Here is a 15,549-nt window from a genome sequence, read left to right as displayed (position 1 = left end):
AGAGGATGAGATGCCTGGATGGCATCACTGACTTGATGGACATGAGTCTGAGTGAACTCCGGGAGCTGGTGATGGACAGGGAGGCCTGGTGTGCTGCGATTCATGGGATTGCAAAGAGTCGGACATGACTGAGCAACTGATCTGATCTGATCTGATCTGATACCATTTTGTATAAGAGACTTGAGGATCCACAGATTTTGGTTTCAGTAGGCAGTCCTGGACCCAACTGCCCAAGGATCTTGAGGCTGGATTACCTATATACCAAATCCAATAGAAATGAGAATCCAGCCAAGGACTGTGTACTGAACCAAGCCCTATACCCCATGGTAAAGACTATTCAACAAGAAATGAGCTACCTGCATCTATGGCATGAAGCTCCTCCCAAGAACAGAGCTAGACAAGCACATCAGAGGTGGCTTTATGACTAGGTAGACACATGTATTAGGTGCTGTAGGACTAGGAAGAAAACTGAAGGAGAAACAAAGTTAGGTTTTCCTTAACTGATTTAATTCGTATATTGTTTCTTTTGACCACATGCATTCTGAATGCAGATGACTTTCAAAGCTTAATTCTCCTTGGAAGTCATATTTTCTTTGAACATAGCCCTATAGTACCGGGCACTCAGAGGAAGAATAGTTTCAAGGCCATGGTTCTTTATATGTCAATATACAATTTTGCAAAGTATTTCATTAGAATTCCTTGAAGATTAGAACAAGGGTCGACAGTCTAGGGTTCCCTGGTCAAACCTGGCCAGCTGTCCATCTTTTTTTTTTTTTTTTTGTAAATAAGGTTTTACTGGCACAGAGCCATGCTTGTTCATTGGTGTATTTGTCTTGATTGTTTTTGTCTTACCACTGCAGAGCAGACAGACTACGAGGCCTAAATTATTTATTATATGGCCATTTATAGGAAAAGTTTCCTAACCTCTGAATTAGAGCACACAAACGAGAACACTCCATTTTAACAGTGAAACATCCAATTATTCATCAATGTGAATGTACAAAATAGCACTCGGTGCAACCACAATCCTAACAAGTTTTGTTTGCGAGAACTCCATAGGCCTCCTTTTAGAATTCTCTGAAATAAATGTTTGGCTGCACTGACTCTGGACATTCTATTTGCGTTGTTGTCACTTTTAACCTGCTAACAATGTGCCTCCTTTACATTTCCCTTCCTGTTGCCCCCAACACCGTGTGTGCATTCTGCTGTACTTGTATGCTGTAGTTTAGAAAAAGTTTGTCTACGGCTTTAAGACTCCACAGGAATCTCCTCTGCTGCCTCAGGAAGGGTGCTCTGGAATTGCTCACATTCTTCACCACTTACGACTTATCTCTTGAACTGCAAAATGCCTAAAAATGTTTTATTCACCAGGGAGTTTGGGGAAATTTTTTAAAATAATAATATTAGAATAAAATAATATTCATTTAAATTATATAAATCCAGAGAAGAAATGGTCATATTAAAGTCCAGTTTCTGAACAAATTTCTCTTAGAAATAATATATAAGATTCAACTTCCAAAACAGGTTGGAAAATTCAAATGGATAGAAGGGATAGTTTACATTCTCGGGCTTAAAAGAAATGGATGTTTTATGACAGGGATAGCAAACTTGAAAAGCCTGAGGAAGTATTTTTCTTTAGTAAACTTCTGAGTGCTGATAATTTTCTGTAAATTCATAGGAATGCGTAAAAACATTCTATCCAATGTTTATTTTATCAGGCATAGGTTTTTTTCTCTATAATTGTGAGGTATACGCTGTTAAATAGGCAAGAGAGTAGAGATTATAAGTATTGTTTCCTTGTAGAAATTATGAACAAATATTTTTCTCCCCTCTTTCCTTGTTTAGACCAGTGTCTGAAAAACAGTAGACAATAAATTATTGAATGAATGAATGAATGAAAATTAAGTTCAAGCCACATTTTGTACAAATGGGTTTGAAAAATGCATCCCTTTTACTGGGATTATCATTCTTGATTAAATTTATAACCATATATTTTTGGTTTTTGCTTACCACAGAATAGCTTAAGATCAGATTACTGTCTAGGAGGAGATTTGGAAAACATAAGAGACAGAATGCCCAATCTGATTTAAACTCTTATGCATGGTTCCACTGGGAAACAGTCATGGAAGCACTCAACGTGTATATCTGTTTTGAAGTTGGACGCGACTGAGCGATGAACACTTTTCATACACACAAGCCAAGATAACTGGCTTATTAAAAATTAATGATGCCAATAAAGACATCAGTGCAACTATAATCCTATCAAGTTTTGTTTAGATTGATGTAATGGAATAGAGTCTAGAAATAAATGGTCGATTCACATATGTGGTCAATTCATATTGACAAAGATGCCAAGATAATTCAATAAAGAGAGGAAAATCTTTTAAACAAATAATGGTGGAACAACTGGATTCATGTGGCAGAAAAATTAGTATCAACCATCTACTGTCACCAAACGCAGAAACTAACTCAAGGTGAATCACAGAACTACATATAAAAACTAAAACTATAAAGCTTCTAGAAGAAAGTATAGGAAAATACTTTATGATCTCAATATTTGCAAAGATTTCTTAGACAAAGAAACCAAATGGCACTAAACATAAAAGAATTTAAAAGTGTACTTCATGTAAATTAGAAACATCTATCCTTTAAAAAATATCATTAAGAAAACTAAAAGATAAGCCACAGACTGGGAAGAATTTTTTGCAATGCATGTATTTGACACATATGTGGCAAGCAACCCAACATGGGTTGCCCAAGACAGGCAAGAGCTTTGAATAGACTATTCACAACAACAAGAAAATGTATAAAATATCAATAAGCTCATGAAATAATAGTGAAAGAAAGTGAAGTCGCTCAGTCGTGTCCGACTCTTTGTGACCCCATGGACTGTAGCCTACCAGGCTCCTCCATCCGTGGGATTCTCCAGGCAAGCGTACTGGAGTGGGTTGCCATTTCCTTCTCTAGGAGATCTTCCCAACCCAGGGATGGAACCCGGGTCTCCCACATTGCAGGCAGACACTTTACTGTCTGAGCCAACAGGGAAGCTACAAATAATAGTAAATTAAACTAAAAAAATTAATTTGCATTTTCCTGTTATTAGAATGGCTAAAAAACTTTAAATTGTCAATACCAAGTGTTAGGATGTGAAAAAAACAGAAACTCTCATATATGCCTGATAGGAGTATGAAATATTACAACCATTCTGTAGAACCTTTGGGCAGTTTCTCATAAAGTCAAATCTATATCTAGCTGATAACATGGACATTCTATTCCTAAATAATTACAAATGACATAAACACAGGTTAACAGGTGAATGGATAAATCATCTATGATGCATTCATATAACAGAATATTACTCCACAATACAAATAAACAAATCACATACAATGACATAGATCTCTTTCAAAAATATTATGCCAAATAAAAGATCATATGCAAAAGAGAATGTATGAATTATTTCATTTATATAAAATTCTAAACAGATAATGCTAATCTGTAGGTGACAGAAAGTAGATCAGTGATTACTTAGTGGCTGGGTGGGCAGAGAATGAACTACAAAGGTTAATGGACATGTTCTTATATTGTATCATTGGTGATAAAATGGATAAAATCACTCTTCAAAACTCATTAAACTGTGTACTTAAAATGAGTGTATTTTATTGTATGTGAATTATATATCAATGAAGATGATATAAAAAGAAGAAACATTTAAACGGGACAAGAAATATGAATAGATAGTTAACAAAAGAGAGATACAAGTCTCTAACAAGCTCGTGTAAAAAATGCTTAACTAATTTTTAGTCATGAAGGAAATATAAATTATAACCACAGTGCCATATCATTTCATATTCCTTATAAAGTTAAGCATACATCTACCCTATCATCCATCAATTTTAGTCCTAGGTTTGAACCCAAGATAAATGAAAACACATGTCCACCAAAAGACTTGTGCGAGAATGTTTAGAGCAGCTTTAGTTATAGGAGCCCCAACCTGGAAACAAACCAAATATCAATTAATAAGAAAATCGATAAACAGCTGTATAATAATTCTATAATGCTATAATACTCATCTATACAAGGAATTGAACTGCTTATATACATAGCAACAGGAACCGTCTCAGAAACATTCTTCTGAGCCAATGAAGTCAGATACAAGAATATACACTGAATGATTCTACTCATATAGAACTCATGAACAGCCAAATTATTCTCATAGTAATAGAAATGAGAAGTGTGGTTGCCTATGGAAGGGGGATTGACTGGAAGGCCTGTGAGGAAACTTTCTGGGCTATATAATTCTGATAAATGTTAAAAATGTATTTTATCGACTTTTCTTTGAAGAAAATTTTAAATATCGACCCCTTAAGTGGAATTTGATTCTTTTAGTAATTAAAACATTTAATTCATAGTTCACATTATTGCCAAAATCATCCAGTGAAGTAAAACCGTATTTGTTCATTTGTTTAATAGTACTTGAGGGTTATTTTTTTAACTCAAGAATGGATTACTTTTCTTTGGATTCCTTTTCTATAGCAAGCAAGTATCCCTACATAGTGGTGAGAAGGAAGTGGAAGAGATTAAGGTCATTATTGCTAGTTGAAAGATAAGACTTGAGACTGATTAGCTACCAGACAACAGAGAAAGAACACACCTTCTGGGAGCCTCACCTTGTAATACTCGTTCTTTATTTTTCTATTTCGGCTTTTGTCATGGCTTGCTGAATCCCTTGGTGGGGTAGCTGGTGGAAACAGGAGTAGAACAGCTGGGAGCTCCAGAATTCACATCCCCTCTTGCAGGAGTTCTTTTAGGAGGTGAGGCTGGCTGCCAGGAGCAGGAACCCCTGCCTTTGTCGCCTGGATGTATCCTGGCAACCTGTCAACAAAACGAACAGGACTGAGTTCTATAGTAACAGATTGGAAACTCCAAAACAAGGGGAGAAGAAACTCAGAAACGGATGGCAAAATAGGTATGGACCTCAGCTTTCTTTGAAGTTGACTCTGGGAGTTTTACCAGTGGACTAAGCATCACAAAAAGGGATGCAGATTGATTTAAGCCATTCTTGGCAATGGAATGGAGAAACACTCCTTTTTTCCTAAAGAAGAAAAAAAAATACTGATTATTCTACTGATCTTTTCTAGAATGTTTAAAAATAGGAGACCTTGACCTCTTCTAAAAGGAAATGGATATTCTCCATGGTTCTCAAAGGATGTATTGGTGTGAAATATAACAAAAATGCAAGAGATAGAAGATAATTATTTTCTAATGTGTCTTAAGATATAGAAACCATTGCTAAAAACTAAGGTCAACATTTAAAAAATGTCTCTAAAATATTTTTTAAAACCCTACATTTAAAAATACTCTAAGATATTAGGCTAATCATGGTACAATTCTAAGAAATTATTTTCTAATTCTGTAAATATTAAAAACTCATAAGGTCAGTTTACTAACTTAGGAAGAAGTCCATAATATGTTTCTAAATGAAAAAGAGAAACTACAAAGCAGAATAAATATGATCTCATTAAACTCTGTGTATGTGTGTATGCACACATGTCGACATACATGTGCTTAAAGAACATATACAAAAATGTTAACAGCAGTTATCACTGGATGATGACCTTAAGAAACATTTTATTAAATGTTCCTTAGGGCTAGGAATTAGCGAGAAAATTCTAACCTTCTAGATTCCAAAATCCTATCCTTCACCCCCAGATAACTGAATTGGGATATACAGGTAATTCACAGGACTACTAATTCTGTTGAAATAACTTCAGACCACACAGTCTAAAGACCTCACTGGATAATGAAGTTCCATATTCTAACACTAGATAATGCTCTAGAGATGAGCAGATGTGTCCTCGACAGAGATTTAAAGATATTTCAATTATACTATCACATAAAATAGTTCTAATTTGGATGCTTTTCTCCCAAAACCGTTCAAAAGAGACCATACGTAGATGATAAAGCATACCTAAAATAACTAAACAGCTGCTATGACAGTGACTAAATATTGAGATGGGGAAAGAAAACTTAGTCTTACATTTGGCTTCTTACAAACTTGCAGGTCCCTAGTTAACATATTTTGTACTTTATACAAACTGCATGCCTTCTTGGCCCTATTGTGAGCTAAATGAGATATTTCTCATTTAGCCCAATAAGTAAACACCACCCCAAGTGCACACACAGTATTCAGTCCAGTGGCCAGCTATTTGAGCCAGATGGCAGAAGAACAAACAGGAAATGCTGGCGTGGGACAGGACAACCCCGGGAAAACACCAGGAGAGCAGATATTTCCATGCTAAAATAGGGCAAAGAGTTCTTTATCTGGACGGGAGGGACTGCTCTCAGGAGGCCCGAGAACAACAGCTCTCGGGGCAGTGGGCACATGAGTCAGCTGGGTCACTGACAGTGCAGTCACAGCCCTCCCTTCCCTTAGCGCGGCTGCTGAGTGGCCAGCTGCTTTTCTGCATTCGTTGGGGACACTTCGGAAAGTGAGAGAAGAGGAACCTTTGTATTTTCCCCAGTTCTGGACCCACTTGAAATTCTTCGGTTTGTAGTTTCAGCTTAAATTGAACTTCCTGGTGTTCAAATTTATTTAATCTTGGCTAAATAGGCCTTCCTAGGTATCTCTCTTTCTCTTCTCCCTCTCTAACTTTTAAAGGAACAAAAACTCTGAAGCAGCTTATTTTTTAAAAAATCAAGCTCAAAAGCTATCTTGGACATCACACAGCTTTACAACACAATCTTTTGATGATTTAAGTGTAAATGAAGCAGAAACATATGGATTCCATTTCCCATAAATCATACACAATCCTCAAAAAATCAAGGGAGAATGTGCTCAGCACAATGTATTCTGTTTGGTTGAACCCAAAACATCTGAAGAATACTTGGAGGCTGATGGATCCAAAATATTTATCCATCTCTATTTATAACCTTGGGAGTGGGGGAAGCCCTTGATTCATGGCGACAGTTAAACTGCTCACATGTGCTAAGTGGGCAACCAGAAACCAGTGCAAGCTTAAAAATAATGGTGTTAGCCTTCTCCTGTTCCCGCTCCAGACATTCAAGTCGACCTCAGATCAATAATACTGAAGCCCTTACTTAAACGGAGCTAGTCAAGTCTGGTACTGCTTGAGCTTTCCTCGCCTAAAACAACTGCAAGTTATTTCAAGCTATTGGATGTACAGTCAAGTTTGTGTCGCTGTAGGATGATGCCAGCCTACACCAATAATCCAGAACTGACCCCTTGTGGCAACAGACCCCCCAAAAGGAATTCTGGATTACTTTCCCCTCATAAAACCACAGCTGTTGTGCCTCAGCAAGCCCCCCCCCCCCCTTTTTTTTTTTTTCATTAAAAGGATAAATCACCGTGATTTTATAGACCAAGAGAAACGCTGTTCCTTGCTGGTATCTCTGACTGTCCTGATGTCTCTTGATTGATGCAAAGCCCAAATCTTAACTCTGAAAGTTACTAATAGTCCTTTTGAGTTTATTTAAATTGGGCAGGGGCCACATGCTGTGTGGAAGAAAAATTTTTTTTTATAACAGCAGCAGAAAGAACTCAAACAGGATGTTTGTGAAGTTTCACAAAATAGGTAAACTGGGCATCATGTCCTCTTCTTGCCAGTTACTGTCTTCTTCTGCCCCTTGCCTTACTGCCTAACTCAGAAACGGCCAGCACCAAACCACCCATCAGTTGTCTCAAAACCTTCAAGAATGCTGCAGCAGGAAGCATTAGCAGCCTTTTTTTTTTTTAAACAGATGAGGAAACTGGGCTTCCAGGGCTTTCCTGGGCTTTCCCCTAATTGCAAGGCTAACCCAAAGCAAATCTGGGATCGAAACATGTGTCTTTCTCTTACTCAGCAACTCTCCTTCCTCTGCCTCCTGCACAGCCTCTCTGCTAGACTGCCAGACAGAACAGTCCGACCTCAAAAGAGACAGTCGTTTTTCAAGATGTGGCTTTTGTCACAAGAAAAGTCTTTATGTAAAGTAAATTTGAAAATGTCTAAATTTAAACCATTGCAAAAAATTTGTCCTGTAGGAGATTAGAAAGAAAGGGGGAAGATAGACTTTAAATACAGACTTCAAAAACTTTTAAAAAAATAAAAAAATGTGTTGTATGTGATGGGATCCTAACCCAACAGATCTTATAACCCTACCCTCCCTCAGGACTCTTTGCCCAGGGCAGTATTTCTCAACACTTTTAAAATTTATTATTATTATTGCTCCCCCTCCAAGTATTTTTGGCTTTCCTGGTGGCTCAGATGGTAAAGAATCTGCCACAATGTGGGAGACCTGGGTTCGATCACTGGGTTGGAAAGATTCCCCAGAGAAGGGAATGGCTACCCACTCCAGTATTCTTGCCTGGAGAGTTCCATGAACAGAGGAGCCTGGCGGGCTACAGTCCATGGGGTTGTAAAGAGTCGGACACAACTGAGCGACTAACACTTTCACTTTCCAAGTATTTTTATATTTTTTTTTCCTAATTCTCCTGGATTTCATCACCATCAAATTTTAATACCATAGATATGCCTTATATCTGATTATGTATTGCAGCCCTTTGGTGGCCTACAAACCAACATATTATCTAAGATTACATCACCCTCCAAGCCAATTTTTACTGCCCCTTGGGGGAATACATGCCTGGGAGACATTCATCCAAAGAGCTGACAATGTTGGCCTCAGATAATCTATCGTCAAGCTGATGCACAGAAAAACTGACCAGGAGACCACAGAAACCATGGAAACCCTTCCTAAATTACCAGAACTAAAAAGCACAGTAAATTGTCCCTAACTGTGTTCAAGAGAAAAATGGACTTTTTGAAAAGGGGCAATAAACACACTATATTTTCTATGCATCTGAGTGGCTTTGTCATAGAAATAGAACTCTTAGAGCTCAAGTGGGCTTTAAAATAGCATCCAGCGCAGCCAACTGTCTGCAGGCAAGAAGATATTATTGGTCTATTTTAAACTGATGAGGCATCTAAGCTGAGGACATTAAGTTATTTGTTTATGGGCCACAGATTGAAACTCAGACTCCAATAAAAAAATTAGTCAAAGGACTCCCCTGCTTTATCTCTGACACAGTGAAAACATTGGCAGGCCAAAGAGAAGGGTTTCTTTCTTTTGATCCCCTTTCCTAAGGACAGAGGATATTTCTTCAGTACTGATATCTAGTACTCTACCAATAATAAAATATTTTGTATATACTGTGCTGTAAAACCTCCTTGTTTCAAGGGCCTGAGATTCTAGCTGTGAGTCTGGAGGAGTCATCACAGCTCTGGCCCTCCAGGCGTCCTGGCTCAGCTCCCCACCCTGCTACTCCACCTTCTTCCCAACAGCCACCAAGCCAGGTCTGAAACACAGTACTTGTGAATTGCAGGCACTCAGTCAACATTAGCCCACTAAACTGGGCACACACCTTTTTTGTTATGAGAGATAACAGTGACCAGTTTGGCTGAAGATGACAAGAAGTTACAAGATGTTAAGTCCAGATTAATAGTCAAAGTTTTCTATGTAATATAATGTAAACATTTTGAAATAAGTTTGCCTTTCCAGAGAACTGGCAGAAGTCCAAATCCTTAGGGCATGTGAATGATAAATGTTTAATAAATATTTAATCATTAGTGTATTACCCACAGATTTCTAAAGCTGGTTTAAATTAGAGTGTTCCCAGCTGATAACAGTCTAATACTTTACCTTTTCATGTGTATTTTATGAAGGGCATTTTAGCCTCTTAATTGAAAACAGTAAATTATAAGGGGATTCCCTCTAATTCTTTCCACAGGTCTCCAGGGGATGCATGTTTCTTCTCTGAAATTTTGCTCCCCTGGTTGGTGTCTCCTTTCTACAACATCTAATTTCTTTTGTTCTTCTGGCTTCTTACCCTCCACTGTCAGAGTCTCAGGTATCCTCTGTCTTAAAAACATTGAGAGAATAGCAATGAAATGTATACATTACCACATGTAAAACAGATGACCAGTGCGAGTTTGATGCATGAAGCAGGGCACCCAAAGCTGGTGCTCTGGGACAACCTAGAGGGGTAAGATGGGGAGAGAGGTGGGAGGGGGGTTCAGGATCGGCGGGGGGACAAATGTATACCTGTGGCTGATTCATGTTGATGTATGGCAAGAAACCATCACAATATTGTAAAGTAATTATCCTCCTATTAAAATAAATTAATTAAAAGAAACCAATCTATGTTGTGGGCACCTACCTTCTTCTTGATAAAGATGAGTCTAAGCCACTGCCCCCATTCTCCTCATATCTCCTTTCATTTTAAACACTTTCTCTAGCCTATCGTCTGGTTCCTACCCTCTTTTCTCACTGGAGCATCATCTTAGAACATCATGAGTGCCATCTTGATCAACTCATCTAGAAGGGTTCCTTGGTTCCCATTGCCCACAATGACTTTGATGCACTTAACACTGTTACCCTCCCACCACAGAAATGTTCTCCTCTCTCAATCATCCCATTGAGAGTACAAATTCCTCAGACTGACTTCAAGATCTGATGACTATAATCAATCCAAGCAGAGTCCAAAACCTAAGTCACAGCCTATAGATTTTGATGTGGATGCTGTTGGTCACCAGTCTGATTGAGTGGGGAGAGAGATGGCAGCTGGTTGGCAGGAAGCACTGTATTCTGAATCCTAGAAAGAAAGAATGAAAGAAAGAGGAGAGATGACTCTTGGAATTTTCTGTCTGTCCTTATTCCCTGCTTTCCTGCTGAGCTTCACCAAGATAGAAACTTGGTTACAGTAAAAACATGTGGAAGCTTTACCTGAGAGTTGGTCAATATCAGCAAGACCAAGTTTGTTTGCCTTGTCAAGGCTCTCCCTGAATTCTGAAAGCCTTAAGTGAACTCTTGAGGCAACCAAGTCCCCACTGCCCTAGAGAGCTGCCTAATGAAGCTGGATTGAAGACACAAAGAAGGGAACGTCAGAAAAAGACAGTATTGTTCAGACACCCACCCTAGTCTGACTCTGTACAAACCAAAATGAAACTTGATAGGAAGATAATCCTCTGAATCAGTAGTGTTCAACTTGTGGTGATTACTAAATGTCCACCCCCAGAGACACTACATTTGGCAATGTCTAGTTGCTTATTGGTTGTCACATATGGATTTGGGGCACTGCTACCAGCATCTAGTGGGTACAGGCTAGGGATGCTGCTAAAAATCCTACAACATACAACAGCCCTCCACAGCGAAGAATGATCTGGTTCAAAAAGTTTCTAGTGCCAAGGTTGAGGCTTGTGCTCTAGATTCTCCACGTGTTCAAATAAGGGTGTTTTTATCCAGAAGAGCCTGTGTTGACGGATCTTTCCAGATTCATGGTGCATAACTAAGGGATTACATTACAAATGAAGCAGCAGGCATGGAGATTTTAAGCAGCTGAGTCATATTTCTATGGCCAAGTGAGGACACCTTTAAAATGTGAATGTAAGTCTGGCCTGACGGGCTTTGAAGCTTAGGCTCTTTTCCACATGCTCTGGCCCAAGTTAGGTGGCAGACATTCAGTCTTACATGACTAAGGGTGAAATCACTTCTGCCATTCAAAAACCAGCTAAAGAAAGTGCAGGGCCAGAGACGTGAGCTGAGTCTTCACTGGTGAAAGCTGTAATGGAATTAGGGTGGGCGAGAATAAAGCTAGGAGATGTCTGAAGCGTGGGCAAGCAAAGACCCTGAGGGATGAGTATAGAGCCCAGTTACAGGAAACCTATAAGACACCATCAACTGGGCTGGTCAAAGGCAGACACACCATAGTTTGCTCCTAGATAAAGAAAGGACAGACAGAGGCTCTTGTGAAGTCATAATTGCAGTTAGGTGACCATGGTCTTAGGCCATTATGCCCATGAACATGCTGTTTTGTACTGCCCTTTGGGCTACTAGATATTTTGCCCTCTAGTCCCCCACAGCGTCCACCCAATAAGAAGCAATTTCTCCCTTCCCCTCTTACTTCCTGAGTGCTCCTTCTCAGAGCAGCTGCTCAGTATATAACCACTGAATTTTGAACTTCATGGCTAGCAAGATATGGCTTTTGATTCATATTGCTATTATTAACTACATATGTTATCTCTCTCCACTGTCAGAATCAGATGAAGATGTTTATTTTCTATAATTGTGGAGTCCCTGATTTAACAAATATTAACTATGTCTCTAGTCTAAACTCTTTTTATTGTTCTGTCGCTAAGGTGTGTAGCTAACCCTAACCCAACTCTTTGTGACCCCATGGACTGCAGCATGCCAGGCCTCCCTGTCCCTCACTATCTCCCAGAGCCAAGTTCATGTCCATTGAATCTGTGATGCTATCTAACCATCTAAACTCTAGCCCACTTCAGTTTAGAAAAGAGGCTTCTAAGGTCTGGAGGGAGAAAATGATCCACCTAATTTAATGAAGAGTCAAACACACACATTCATATGTATTCTTCCTCACTCTGTCTTTGGACACTATTATTCATTTTCTTAAAGGGGTATATAGATATGCATATATATAAAATTTTTAAATTTAAGAAAGGGTATACACACACAAAATATTTTTTCCCCACCCTGACTCACCAGGTTCCCACTTCAGGACCTACCGCAGCAGCAGCCTCTGTTACAGTTTCTTGTGGATTCTTTCAGAGCGTCTGTGCATTTACAGAAGTACACTTATGCATGCATGTCACCTTCTGACCTGCAGGCTGGTGTCCTTCCCATTCCTCTCTATGGCCACTGCAGCTTCTATTGCTCAAGACCAGCTGTGACAAAACAGATGACACATTTGTCCTGTTGAAGGAAAACTTGGTGACTCAGACACAAATTGTTCCATACACCTTTCATCCTCATTACCAGGTAACTCTGCCAAGGTCAAGTGGTGACATTCTGATTTACTACTAAGCAGACTGACTACGACTCACATTTGACGAGAATCTGAAATTCAAATACCAAAAAGAAAAAAAATATATATTTCCTTAAGGCTTCCAGTTTCGTAATCAAACTTGCTTTTTTTGCTTTGTTGAAAATATTATTTTCCTCTTGGTTCAATGAACACAGTCTGTCTGAAGGAACAAAAACAAGACTTCCCCTGAACCTCCAATTAATCACCAAATCTTTAAATTTAAGATTCAATTCCACTCCATTCCTAAAATCTCTATTTAGTGGCTCAGAGGGACAAAGGAGCCTCACTGTTTTCACTGGCAAAATGAGGCTGAGCCAAATCCAGGCTCCAGGTATGAAATACAAATTTGGCTGACTGTAGATATGCCATTTACTAGAACCTGTATTCGAATAAATCAAGGATACATTTCTCTTGGCTCTTATAGAGAGCCTTTCAAATGGTGACTCCAGCCCTCCTAAGGATTTTGTCCAGATCGCCTGAAAGTGAACAATTTTCACAAGTTTGTTTTGGCATCCACAGCATAAATTTTTATTGAAAGTCACAGTTGTTTTAGTGGGCACCACAGTCTCCCAAGAGACCTCTATTGGGGCCTCCCAGCCAATTTGATGAGAACTATGTGCACCTAAAACATGCCAAGTGTTGTAAGAACTGACCTGCCCTCCAACTCCTTGCTCGTCGGTGCACGACCACTGACTCATTTGTACTTTGCATTTAAGGACATGCTCTCGAGTGTGTCTGCAGCATTTCTGAAATCAAGCAGCCATCTCCATATTGAAGATTCTTTTTTTTTTTTTCTTCAAGGTTTCTGTTTCTCTGGAGTTACATCCAATTTATTCTATCATATCAAACAGGTAAGGCAATAGGAGAATGGGTTCACTAGGAATATACATTTTCCATGGAATGAAACAAAATAAAGATGTGCTTGGGAAGGAAAGGAATATAGCCCAACCCAATTCTCAGAATGTCCTTTAAATAACCAGTGGGGGAAGATCACAGGTTTAGGAGGCTTCAAAAGAGTATGTAGAGGTATTCTGAGACAAAAAAGGACATCTTTCATTTCTATACTACCATACATAAATCATCACATAATCACTAGGAAGGCAAACCAAAATGGGCTGAAATTTGAGTTTACAAGGTCCTTGTCCCATGATTGAGAGGTCTTTCACATTTTTCCTTTATTACTTTTTCTATGGGCCATTTTATCCTTGTGTTTTATTACTTGGAATGATGGGAAAACTTAGAATTTTACTTTATGAAATAATTAAGAAGAGTTAAATTATTAATGGGTCAACACTGAAACAGCACAATTCTCATTTTAAAAAATTAAACTAAAACCCTCTAAGCCATCTTTTTCATATTTATAAACAGCTTTCTTAACAAATTTTCATTAAGGCCAGAAAACTAATATAACAAAGAAAAAAGTACATGAAATAAATTTTATTAGCGTCTCTCAGTGAAGAAAATGTCTCATGCCAACCAGAAGAGAAAAGAAACCTGCTATTTTACAATTTTCACCTTCCCTTCAATCATGCTAGCTTTAATATTTTTCCCTTGAATTCCCATGGGTTGTACAGAACTCTTAAACCTCAAGAATAAAAACAAGAAGCCTTTTCAAAATCACATGAGTAAAGTCTCAACTTGCTGTTAAAAATACTACTGATGAGGCCAGTGCTTCCTTCTCTGGGAAGGTTTCATGGGTTACGTGAACTCAGAGAGCCACTGTGGGTCACGCTGAATGACAGAGGGTGTGGCATTCTGTATCACCACTTCTCCAGAAAAATATCATGGCAGATTCTAGGAGCGATCCCACCAAAAGTTATTCCCTGCTTCATTTCCACTTTCCCACTAAAGAGGCTTAAAAAAGGAAGATTACTTTCCCATCCTCCCTTGCACCTGGGGATAGCTATATCACTAAGTTGTGGTTAAAATGACATTAGAAAAAGTTGATAAAGGGCAGTGCTGCTAAAACTTTACTATGGTTAAGAATTATCTGGGGATCTTGGTAAAATGCAGAATCCAAATCAGTAATCAGGATGGGACCTGGAATGTTTGGGTACCAAGGTGTTAGAGGGCATCTGGCAAGGACTTTCCTCCTTGATTTGGAGAGAGGTGTGCAAAGAGAAAGCTACTTCCTGTCCTTCCCTTCAGCTTCCTGCTTTGAATAGAATTGAAGGAGGAGGTAGGTGTGGGGCTGTATGAGCTATCGTGTATTCAAGAAGGATGGAATTCCACAGAGCAGTGCAAAGTAGAAGAATGGAAAGTCCAGGTATTGTTAATTATTTTCTTGGTCTCCATTTAACTCTAACTCAATTTTAGTTCAGAATCTTTTTATATCCACATCCTTGTCAATACAATCAAAGAAACTCCTCAAGCTTGAAAAGTATTTGTAGGTGAATGCTGAAGCTGAAACTCCAATACTTTGGCTACATCATGTGAAGAGTTGACTCACTGGAAAAGACCCTGATGCTGGGAGGGATTGGGGGCAGGAGGAGAAGGGGATGACAGAGGATGAGATGGCTGGATGGCATCACCGACTCAATGGACATGAGTTTGGGTAAACTCCGGGAGTTGGTGATGGACAGGGAGGCCTAGTGTGCTGTGATCCCTGGGGTCACAAAGAATCGGACACGACTGAGCGACTGAACTGAACTGAACTGAACTGACACATC

General features: G+C 39.0%; 1 protein-coding gene across 2 annotated transcripts in view; it reads right to left on the bottom strand.

The window, feature by feature from the left end:
- ZNF474 (zinc finger protein 474) overlaps positions 1-12,681 on the bottom strand; it is a 66,260-nt gene extending 53,579 nt beyond the window's left edge. Inside the window, exons 1-2 of one of the 2 annotated variants that reach the window (XM_010846288.1) lie at positions 12,559-12,681; positions 4,671-4,875 (exon numbers count right to left, since the gene is read on the bottom strand). The gene's annotated coding sequence lies outside the window, so the exon portion shown is untranslated. The remainder of the gene's footprint in view (positions 1-4,670; positions 4,876-12,558) is intronic. The other variant, XM_010846289.1, reaches the window with a different exon arrangement.
- Positions 12,682-15,549: the final 2,868 nt, after the last annotated feature.

Source organism: Bison bison, unplaced genomic scaffold (genome assembly GCF_000754665.1).
Source record: "Bison bison bison isolate TAMUID 2011002044 unplaced genomic scaffold, Bison_UMD1.0 scf7180017864235, whole genome shotgun sequence".
NCBI classification, from domain to species: domain Eukaryota; kingdom Metazoa; phylum Chordata; class Mammalia; order Artiodactyla; family Bovidae; genus Bison; species Bison bison.
The sequence above is the reverse complement of the archived record's forward strand: the minus strand, read 5'-3'. Positions and strand labels throughout refer to the sequence as shown.